A 10842-nucleotide genomic window follows, 5' to 3' on the forward strand; every position below is an offset into this window, starting at 1 on the left:
AACAGGCATTAGATGTAACAACGTTACCATCAGTACCATTCAAACTTAGTTGTATTTGTTTTTATTTTGACTTTATTTTTTTGAGAAAAAAACATCTGTCTTGATATATGGTGGTCTTCAATGTCAAAGTGAAAAGACTTTCATGTTAAATCCATTTGTTTGCCCTGAATAGCCAGCTGTTGCTTTTTTGTTACACCTGCTGGTTGGAAGGTGGAGATGGCTGTGTCTGAGATGTTAGAGAGGCAGAGGGACTGTTCCTGACCACCGCTGATGTGTGGTTGAATTTCTGGTTCTTTACTGCAGCCGATAAATCACCCAGTTGGGTGCTACTGTTGGCAATGGAGGATCAGCTACCTATAGGGAGGAGCGGTGCTGAAGGAACTGGGAACGTTGGACAAAGCCATGGGCCCTGATGAAGAGCTCCTGGCTTATCTGACAGACTGACTTGCTCCATGGCTCTAATGTTGGCTTACCATCGATGCATCCTCTGCTCAAGCCATGCTGACTTTTCCAAACTGCCTCAACTCCATTCGTTTTCTATGTTTAATTTGTTGTTCATTGATGGATGATGTAGTTTGTTAACAAGAGGACCACAATGGAAATACGTTTCAACACTTTGTTTGTGTTATATTCAATGGTTTTTACATACATTGTATCCACATGTGTGGTTGAAATGTGTCTTAATTTATTTTTCTAATAAATCATGTATACACATACATATATCCTATACACCCCGTCACTAGTGCCTGCATTATTGTTTGCCACCTGGCCTTAAATTGTACCAATTACTTTTCCTTGGGCACTCATGCTATTTCAATAATAAATCATTCGATTTTCCATTGTGTCAATGATGGCGGATTGATTGACTTCCAAGTTTTTTGTAAAAGTTTTTTCAAGATGTGTGATGAGAAGAAAATCGTCCAGCCCATTGGGTATCTCACTACACCCCCAAATGCCATGTCTTGAAATATGCATTGTAATACCACGGACAGAAGGGGTAACCCAGACGGGTCACATGGCTATAAAGCTGAACCATCCGTTTAGAACGTTTTCTCGTTATCCTGTGAGAGCTTTTGTTCCGAAGATACTACAGTGTTTTAGGTGCCATTCTTATGTTCATGTTGCAGCAGTGTGCAGGTGGGAGATTACTAGATGTGAGAAGTGTGTGGGAGGGCATGAGATTAAGGAACGTGTAGCATCGGTGGAGAAAGTTGTGTGTCTGTAAACTGTGGGGGTACCCATGGGGCTGGAGATCAGAGGTGTCCGGTGAGGGAAAGGCAGGTTGAGGTTGCCAGGGTTACAGTAGTACAGAAAGTGTCATATGCTGAAACAGTGAAGAGAGTGGTAGAGGAAGATGGGTACAGGTTAAGGGATCCTGAGAGGATTCCTGTGAGTAGTCATAGACCAATAGAGAGGGATGGGAATAATATGTGCTTCGGTCAGGTGGGTTTCTTAGCATTCATAGCTATGTTTGTCAACAGTACTGCAGAAATGGAACGTAGGGTCACAGAAAATAGAGGTTGTGGTGGCAGCTGCAGACAATTACTTGGGATTGCAAGGTTTTACTGCAGAAGATTTGTTGGGGGTGTTAAGTGGTAGTGTTCTGTCCTTGCAGAACATTGGCCTTGAATAGGATTAGATAGGGCTAAATAGTGGAATGGGGTCCAATCCCAAAGAAGAAGAAGAACGTTTTTTTCTCACCATCAAATATGGTAGTGAGAGGAAGTCCAGTCCCAGGTAATGGGAGAGGATGGATTTTTGTGAAACTAGGCCAACATTCTGCAAATCTTCTGATCAATGAAACATCTGATCTCAATAAATGTTTCTGTTTCCAAAACTAGAAACTGTTACAAACCCAGTGCACTAAGTTTTATAGACTTGACGCTTTGCCAAAGTAAAAAAATAATAATAATTAAGTGTTGTTTAGAAGGAGTGCAAGGTTTAATTATTTTTGTGCACATTCACACTTCACCGAGGAGGCATTCCCTAATGGAAATATGCAATTCATGCTACAACACGCCAATTGGATCTCAGAAGCTCATGATTGGCTTTGCCCACCTCCTTGTTGTTCTGCTCACTATGCTTCTCCCACAGTAAATTACACAGGTGAACTGTCTTAGGTTAGCGATAAATATCTTTGGTTATACTTCTGACAGCCAACGTTCTAGCTACACCCACAACTTCCAGACTTTATAGCATTCCCAGAAAGCTTGGATTATTGAGTCATTATTGGTTTTACACTTAAGACATTACTACTAGTGTGCTGTATAATTTGTGAATGTTGTCTCTTGTATAATACATTCTATACATTAGTTTATACTGGATAACATGTTCCAACTTTCCCTCCATCTTGTGCCAACATCAGTTCTTTTTAAGTCTTGGTTCTAATAGTTTATATATTTGTTCTAAGATATTGTCAGTTGGATATGCTCTCTGCAAGATTTGATATATCTTCCCTGTCATATGAACATCCTTTTCTGACTCAAATAAGATTTCAGAGACACTTTTGACTTGCTGCTAAATATAAGGTGACAACTAAATCATTTTTGATGAATCCTAAATCATCCTTTTATGGATATGTAATCTGGATCATGTGAGATATAAAGAAGGTGTGCATATGGGATCAACTACCCCCAAGCAGATAAGAAAAATAACTTGAACACACAATAATGTCTCTGCTTTGGACTGGGCAATACATGTATCTCCAGGCCAGAAAAATGTTGTGGAGCTTGCATTATGTGGTCAATGGATTAATCTGTGTCTAGATACCCGTTTGCACATGAAAACACAGTTAAAGCATATATTTAGTGATAAGTGATTATTGTATGTTGGAATCAAAATAAACCCTCCTCTGCTTCTGTGTAAACCAAATTGAGCAGGTTGAGACAAACCATTGCTTGATTAAATACAGACCCTTAAACTCTGACACCCTGGTTTTGTATGACATCCTAGTCAAGTCCATACACTCACTGTAAGAGAAAACATAATCCTAGACTTACCACCACCACGAAATTCTTAATATACCTAGCCTACTCCCTGAGTCAGCAAGAGAATGGATGACACCCAAAAACTGTTCAATTGAATGCCTTTCATGCACTTGAGTATGATGCCAATCTTGACCCATTTAATAGATCACACTGTACATCATGAAAAATACCATCTAAAAATCATATCACATATAGAATATACATTATCTTATACTGTATCTTCATATACACAGGAATGGGAATCATTAAAATAATCTGGATTCCTGCCAAGAGTAGTACAGGAAGTTCCATTGCTCCTCTGGAGAGTCCCTCAAGGTTGCTCTGTTATCCAAAATACTTCAAATCAAAATATTATGATATGTAACTTTTAAGTTGCATGTACAATATTCGAAACTATTGGTCAGTCCAAAACGTCTTTTTAATTCTGTCATGGAAATACATGTATTTCCTGTTACCAAGTCATTTACGGATTCTATGACTTTAGTCTTCAATGTGGACCAATGTATTGGGGAATTCTGAAAAGCTATCCAAGGATTGCTCCAGAAAGGTTTTGTTTTCAGTGTGTTATATTGGTTCTTGAGAATACGTTTCATTTTCTTCCATGTTGTTATAGTGTTCTTCACTATGAAGTTGTTCATGTTCTTAGCTTTATCGTTTATCCACATAAAAAGATCCTGGAGATGAGCATGTGCATCTTCAATATGTACCCATTACTCCTCTTTAGTGCATTTAACTATATGTTCCAAGTAGAAGCCTTGGGTGGCATGTTGATACCATTCCAAGTCTGGAAGGTTACAACCACTATCAGACTTAAGAATATGTAAAACTTTCCTTTTTATTAATAGAATTGTATTTGCCCATATGAAGTCTATACTGTCTCTTGTAAGTAGCCTATGTGGTTAAAGTGGCAACAGCAGATGAAGGCCAGGTCATCTGATGCAGCACTCCTTCACTCTCCTTATTGGTAAAATAGCCCTTACATAGCCTGGAGGTGTGTTGGGTCATTTTCCTGTTGAAAAACAAATGATAGTCCCACTAGGCGCAAACCAGATGGGATGGCCTATCACTGCAAAATGCTGTGGTAGCCATGCTGGTTAAGTGTGCCTTGAATTCTAAATAAATCACAGACAGTGTCACCAGCAAAACACCCCCAACCCCACAAATTCCACAAATTAACTTAAGGCACACCTGTTAATTGAAATGCATTCCAGGTGACTACCTCATGAAGCTGGTTTAGAGAATGCCAAGAGTGTGCAAAGCTGTCATCAAGGCAAAGGGTGGCTACTTTGAAGAATCTCATATTTTGATTTGTTTAACACTTTCTTTGGTTACTACATGATTCCATGTGTTTTTTTGCATAGTGTTGATGTCTTCACTACTATTCTACAATGTAGAAAATAGTAAAAATAAAGAAACCCTTGAATGAGTAGGTGTGTCCAAACTTTTGACTGGTACTGTATATCCATAAATTGCGTCCCTGAACCTGCAATATAAATTATAAAATGTTGCTCCGATAATATTGGACATGTTTGGGCTAGAGCAGCCTGGGTTTCCAACCATTTATTTAATAAAGGTTAGTTCATAAAACAGAAATCACAAGCTACAAACAGCCTGCATATTTTGTTATTGTGCAGGCCTAATTTGATCAATAGAAACAAAAAACAGTAGTGCATACATAATGTAATTGCGTTTTGATTTGAACAAAAAATATTCTACTGTTAGCCTCCCTTGAGAATCTTGCCTTTTTAAAATGAGAGAAAATATATGGGTTTTACATTTGAATCTGTAGCCTGCAGTTACAGGACTAGGCTACTATCAATTATTTGTATTTTGTCATTTTCATCAACCACATTGAGTTTGCTACATACTGTATTTGATAATAAATCGTGAAGGAAAATAATCATTATGAAATGTATGAGGAATAATGTGTATTAATTGACCGTTCTGTTCCCCCCCCCAACATGTACTTTTTTTGCCACTTTTGTTTGAAGCACTGTTACGGTCACCATGAACATTTTTTAAATTGTCTCAGTAGCATACATATTTGATGCAAAGAGGGTAGATATTGTTTATTTTTTTCGATATTACTTACCAAGCCATGCAGCGCTGTTTGTTTTAAAAACCTGTCTAGGACACAGGTTCCGCTAACGGAACTCCCCAACATTCCACTGAAAAGGCAGCGCGGGAAATTCAAAAATATTTTTTAGAAATATTTAACTTCTACACATTAACAAGTCCAATAGAGCAAATGAAAGATAAAGATCTTGTTAATCTACCCATCATGTCCGATTTTTAAAATGTTTTACAGCGAAAACACAACATATATTTATGTTAGATCACCACCAAATCCAAAAAAACACAGCCATTTTCCCTGCCAAAGATAGTCACAAAAGCAGAATTAGAGATAAAATGAATCAATAACCTTTGATAATCTTCATCAGATGACACTCATATGACATCATGTTACACAATACAGTTATGTTTTGTTCGATAATAAGCATATTTATATCCACAAATCTCAGTTTACATTGGCGCTATGTTCAGAAATGCCTCCAAAATATCTGGAGTAATTACAGAGAGCCACGTCATATAACAGAAATACTCATCATAAACTTTGACGAAAGATACATGTTTAACATATAATTAATGATACACTGGTTATTAATGCAACCGCTGTGTCAGATTTTTTTTAAACGTTATGAAAAAAGCGTACCATGCAATAATCTGAGACGGCGCTCAGAAGTAAATATATTTATCCGCCATGTTGGAGTCAACAGAAATACGAAATTACATCATAAATATTCCCTTACCTTTGATGATCTTTCATCAGAATGCAGTGCAAGGAATCCTAGTTCCACAATAAATTGTTGTTTTGTTCCATAATGTCCATTACTAGTGTCCAATTAGCTACTTTTGCTAGCACGTTTAGTTCACATGTCCAAAAGCTGGCGCTGGTCCAGGCGAACTCGGACGAAAACTTCAAAAAGTTATATTCCAGGTCAAATAAACTGGTCAAACTAAGGAGAGAATCAATCTTCAGGATGCTATTATCATATATATCCAATAACGTTCCAACCGGAGCATTCGTTTTTGTCTACAGAGTAATGGAACGCAAGGCGATATAATGACTACTGCACGTAACCAGGAACTGGCATTCTGACAGACCAGTGACTCAAATAGCTGCCATCCGGTCCCACATCACACTAGAGGCTTCATTCCAAGTTCTACTGACTGTTGACATCTAGTGGAAGGCGTAGGAAGTGTGAACAGATCCATATCTTATGTGAATAGATGATGAGAATTTCCACTTCCTGTTTGGAAGTTTGCCTGCCCTATGAGTTCTGTTATACTCACAGACATAGTTCAAACAGTTTTAGAAACTTCAGAGTGTTTTCTATCCAATAGTAATAATAATATGCATCTATTAGCATCTGGGACAGAGTAGGAGGCAGTTCACTATGGGCACGCAATTCATCCAAAGTGAAAATGCTGCCCCCTATCCCTAAAAGTTTTTAACAAGGTATAAATTACCCTGTGCTTTTTCATTTGACGCATTTGCGCGAATACACAGCTACAGGCAATTAGGAAATTATACAATGAATTAGCTCATGATGCACGCTGCTCAAATGATGAAACAACGAAACAAATGTAACAACAGCACAACAAAATAGATATTTAAAAAAATATATATATATATTTTGCAGGTGCCTTTTCATTGTATACACCAGCAGCGCGACCAGTGCTTTCTAATTGCACTGAACTAAAATAGTGGTGCGTGGGAGTGAAGCAAAACTTTCCAGTGGTCAAAACCATTCATCTTGAGGCGACGGGGTGCAAAATGCAATCTGTTAATTATCTATTTTAATACATACTATCTCAAAACATTACTCATAATAGAATATGACAAATGACCCAATGGATTATGATTTTCTGGTAAAAAAATAATAATAATAAAAAGTGGGGTGCAAAAAACGTTTACTCACGCGACTATGGAGGCAACAGTTCTTTCACTGCTGCTGTCTCTCTTGGGAAACCATGACACAGCGAGAGCCGTTACCGTAATCAATTGCGAATGTGGCTTGTAGAGTATTTATTCTAAACTATTTCCAATAAGGAAATATCCAATATTAAAATAATTATTCTAATTCCTGTTGTCATTGGAGGAAATTTAGCCTATGTTCAAGTGGCCATATATTTCAATTAGAGAACTATTAATTTTCATTGTTCAGGACAACCACTGGATTCTGTATCCCCGACAAGGGAGCTGTTCTGTAGTAACATGACATCTACAGTAGGTAGACTACAAGTGGACATTGTTTGCTGGAGCACAATGCCACCATTAGAGTTGCCTTGCCCACCTGGTTCTGTGCCCTCCACCAGGCCTGTGGTGGGGCTTTCAGTCCTGTCCTTGCAGAGACGGTCCATTGGTGCCATTCTGTTGGACCTCCCATGAAACACCCCTGTTGTGGACGTCTCCAGCCATCACTGCTACCTAAGTAACTAAGGGACAACCACCTGAAACACAAGATAGTAGATACCAAGTCTGTCAACATCACAGATGGGGTGAAGGTCAACATTTGCTTACAAAACAGTGAGTTTCCGGATGAGCAATAGTGTCGTTGTGCATCCTGCCTCAGTTTTGAGTATGATACACTGACGGTTTTTCTGTGTGACTATGTTGCTATCGTGATAAAAATAAAAGGGAAATATGACTGGTACAACACTCTTCAGTCAATGGCTATGGTCATAGAGATGGAAAGTTGCCTCATCATTATACCTGTGCCATTATGGTGTATGTGACAGCATGAGCAATGCCATTGAGCCTATCTCCATTTTAGGGAATATGTTTTCTTCTTCACGATTGGCAGATCCCTCCTGATGACCCAGTTGGACATGACTCCAACAGGGTCACCAGGAGGGATCAGCCAATGAAGTTGGAAGTTACACACTGTTGACTACATTAAAATAGTGGAAGCGCTCAATGGCGCTGTGGTGCCAATGCTAAGACAGCCTTTCGGCCACTAGAGGCCTCTATCATTCTCTATGGCAATAATGTAAAACCACAATGTTAACAACTTGAGCTGAACTTCTTTGAGCTGTTCCTAATCTGCTGAGACGGAAAACAGATAGAACAACGAGACAGATATTTCACCAGATGTATAAATGTGAAGCATCCGATTGGCATTTCCACTCACTACCAAATATGGTGGTGAGAGGAAGCCCAGTTGCCGGCAGTGGGAAATGATGGAACTGTAGTATCTGGGATCTACATCTGTTTATATTAGTTACTGTGCTGTTACTAAGCAGTAATGCATTACGGCAGTGTTACGTTACTACACCTAATAGGAAATGCACATGCGCACTGGAATGCCGCGAACTGTAGAGCACGAGGGTTTTTTGACTAAAGGACAACTAACTGTACTCCTGTCTCCTGCCTGGTCATTTCTCCACCACACAAATATTACAGTGGCGACGAGGTGATTAAACTACATAAACGGACATTGCTTGAAGGGAAGAATGTTGCGTGAGTAATGAAACTCAAAAAAAGTATGTAATTCGTCAGTTATTTTTTATTTTCTTTCGCCAGTAGAGTAGGCTAGCACTGCTAGTACAGTATTCAGGAGCTGCCAAGTAGCAAGACTATTGGAGTCCAGAATAGAGACACTGCCCTCTGGTGGTTAAATAAAAGAAACTGTCATTGAACCCATTGAAATTAGGCGATCTCAGTGGAGAAATATTGTCAAGGAAGAAAAAAAAAGGAAGAAGGGACGTAACACGGTGTGTACATTAATACAAATGAGTGCAGTGAATGAAGTAATTGCAGAAACTTCTGAAGTGAAGAAGTAGATGAATATTCAGAAAATTAAGGAATATAAGGAAACTGAACAATTAACTGTGAAAATGGCAACCATTGGTCGAGTACCAGAGTTTGAGGCTACAAAAGAGGATTTTGAGCGTTGGCTGGCTGCAAATGAAATCAAAGATGGAAAGAAAGCAGACGTATTTCTCAGTGTTTTGGGTCCAACTGAGTATGGATTGCTGAAAGGTCTCATTGAACCAATGAAAGCAGTGGAGTTGAACTATGCAGAACTGATTGAAACTCTTTCAAGGTATTTCAAGCCTAAGCCAATTCTCATTGCAGAACGTTTCAGATTTTACCAACGTCACCAGAGTCAAGGGGAAACCGTGGCTGACTACATCCTTGCTTTGAAAAGGCTGGCAAGTACATGTGAGTTTGCACGATTTCTTGATGATGCTCTCCGAGACAAGTTTGTATGTGGTCTCACAGGTGAAGCATATCACAGAAGGCTCCTGTCAGAGAAGGACCTGACCTTTAAGAAAGCCTGTGATATAGCACTTGGACTCGAGCTTGCCCACAGGGATACTATTGAGCTATCGGGACATGCAGAACGTCAGAAAGGTGTTCACAAGGTCAGTGATGCACGTGGTGAAAAAAGCTCACAAAAGTCACACTTTTTTCAGTCCCGTCCTCAAGGTTACACAAGAACAAAGCAGCCCACATCTCAAAGGTCTAAGCCAAGTTGCTACAGATGTGGGGGAGATAATCATCAGCACAGTGAATGTCGATTCCAAAAGGAAAAGTGCCACAATTGTGGAAAGGTTGGACATTTACAGAGAGTGTGTAAAGCCTCGAAACGCACAGCAAGAGCGCACAAAGTGTCAGACGCAGCACAAGAAGAGGAAGGTACAACTGAAACAGTAGTGGAACTGTTCACAGTGTACACAGCTCAACGATGGAATCTATCTCAACATGGAGTTAGCGGGAAAACCAGTAAAAATGCAGCTGGACACCGGAGCGTCTGTATCCCTGGTTCCAGAGAGACTCTACAAAGAAAAACTGAAAGAGTGCCCTCTTCAGCCCGCGTCCATCCGCCTTTCTTCATACACTGGTGACACTATTCCTGTGTTAGGGCAGATCCAGGTACCAGTCCGGTATGAGGGGAAGGAGTGGACGCTACCGCTTGTCATTGTTAAAGGAGAAAAATCAGCCTTGCTAGGCAGAAACTGGCTACAAAAGATCAAGTTGGGAACTGGGGAGAAATCTTCAGTCTGAGAAATGACAAACCAGTGAGTCAGGCTACACTCACTAACATGCTGGAGAAGCACAAAGAACTTTTCAAAGATGGCTACGGTGAAATACAAGACTTCACAGCAAAAGTCAGAGTGCAAGAAGGAACCAAGCCTATCTTTCACAAACCACGTCCAGTTCCCTATGCTCTTAAGGAAGCAGTAGAGAAGGAACTGGACCGCCTACAGAAGAATAACATAATAACGAAAGTAGCGAGGAGTGACTGGGCTGCTCCGATTGTTGTAGTCCCAAAGAAAGACAAGACCGTCAGAATGTGCGGTGACTACAAGGTCACAGTAAATCGCTGCATACTACCAGAGGAATATCCACTACCAAACGCTGAAGATCTGTTTGCCACTCTAGCTGGTGGGAAGGTTTTCAGTAAGCTGGACCTGGCATTCGCTTATCAGCAACTGAAGCTGGATCCGGAGTCAGAACAGTATCTGACCATCAATACACACAAGGGGCTATTCAGATTCAATCACTTGGCCTATGGAATCTCGACAGCTCCAGCGATATTCCAACAAACAATGGATCAGATCTTGGACGGTATAGACCATGTTGTGTGCTTCATGGACGACATCCTCGTGTCAGCACCAACCATTGGAGAGCACCTTGTAGTGCTGGACAAAGTGATGTCAAGACTGGAGAAATACGGAGTGAGAATGAAACGCAGCAAGTGTGAGTTCCTCCAGGACTCAGTGGAGTATCTCGGATACAAGATTGATGCACAAGGCCTGCACCCAACCAACAGCAAGGTGGAAG

General features: G+C 40.0%; 1 protein-coding gene across 1 annotated transcript in view; it reads right to left on the reverse strand.

Annotated features, from left to right (window-relative positions):
- LOC115137294 (macrophage-stimulating protein receptor-like) overlaps nucleotides 1-7042 on the reverse strand; it is a 35948-nt gene extending 28906 nt beyond the window's left edge. Inside the window, exon 1 of the mRNA XM_029673547.2 lies at nucleotides 6971-7042. The gene's annotated coding sequence lies outside the window, so the exon portion shown is untranslated. The remainder of the gene's footprint in view (nucleotides 1-6970) is intronic.
- Between the last annotated feature and the right edge of the window lie 3800 nt (nucleotides 7043-10842).

This window comes from Oncorhynchus nerka, linkage group LG2 (genome assembly GCF_034236695.1).
Source record: "Oncorhynchus nerka isolate Pitt River linkage group LG2, Oner_Uvic_2.0, whole genome shotgun sequence".
NCBI classification, from domain to species: domain Eukaryota; kingdom Metazoa; phylum Chordata; class Actinopteri; order Salmoniformes; family Salmonidae; genus Oncorhynchus; species Oncorhynchus nerka.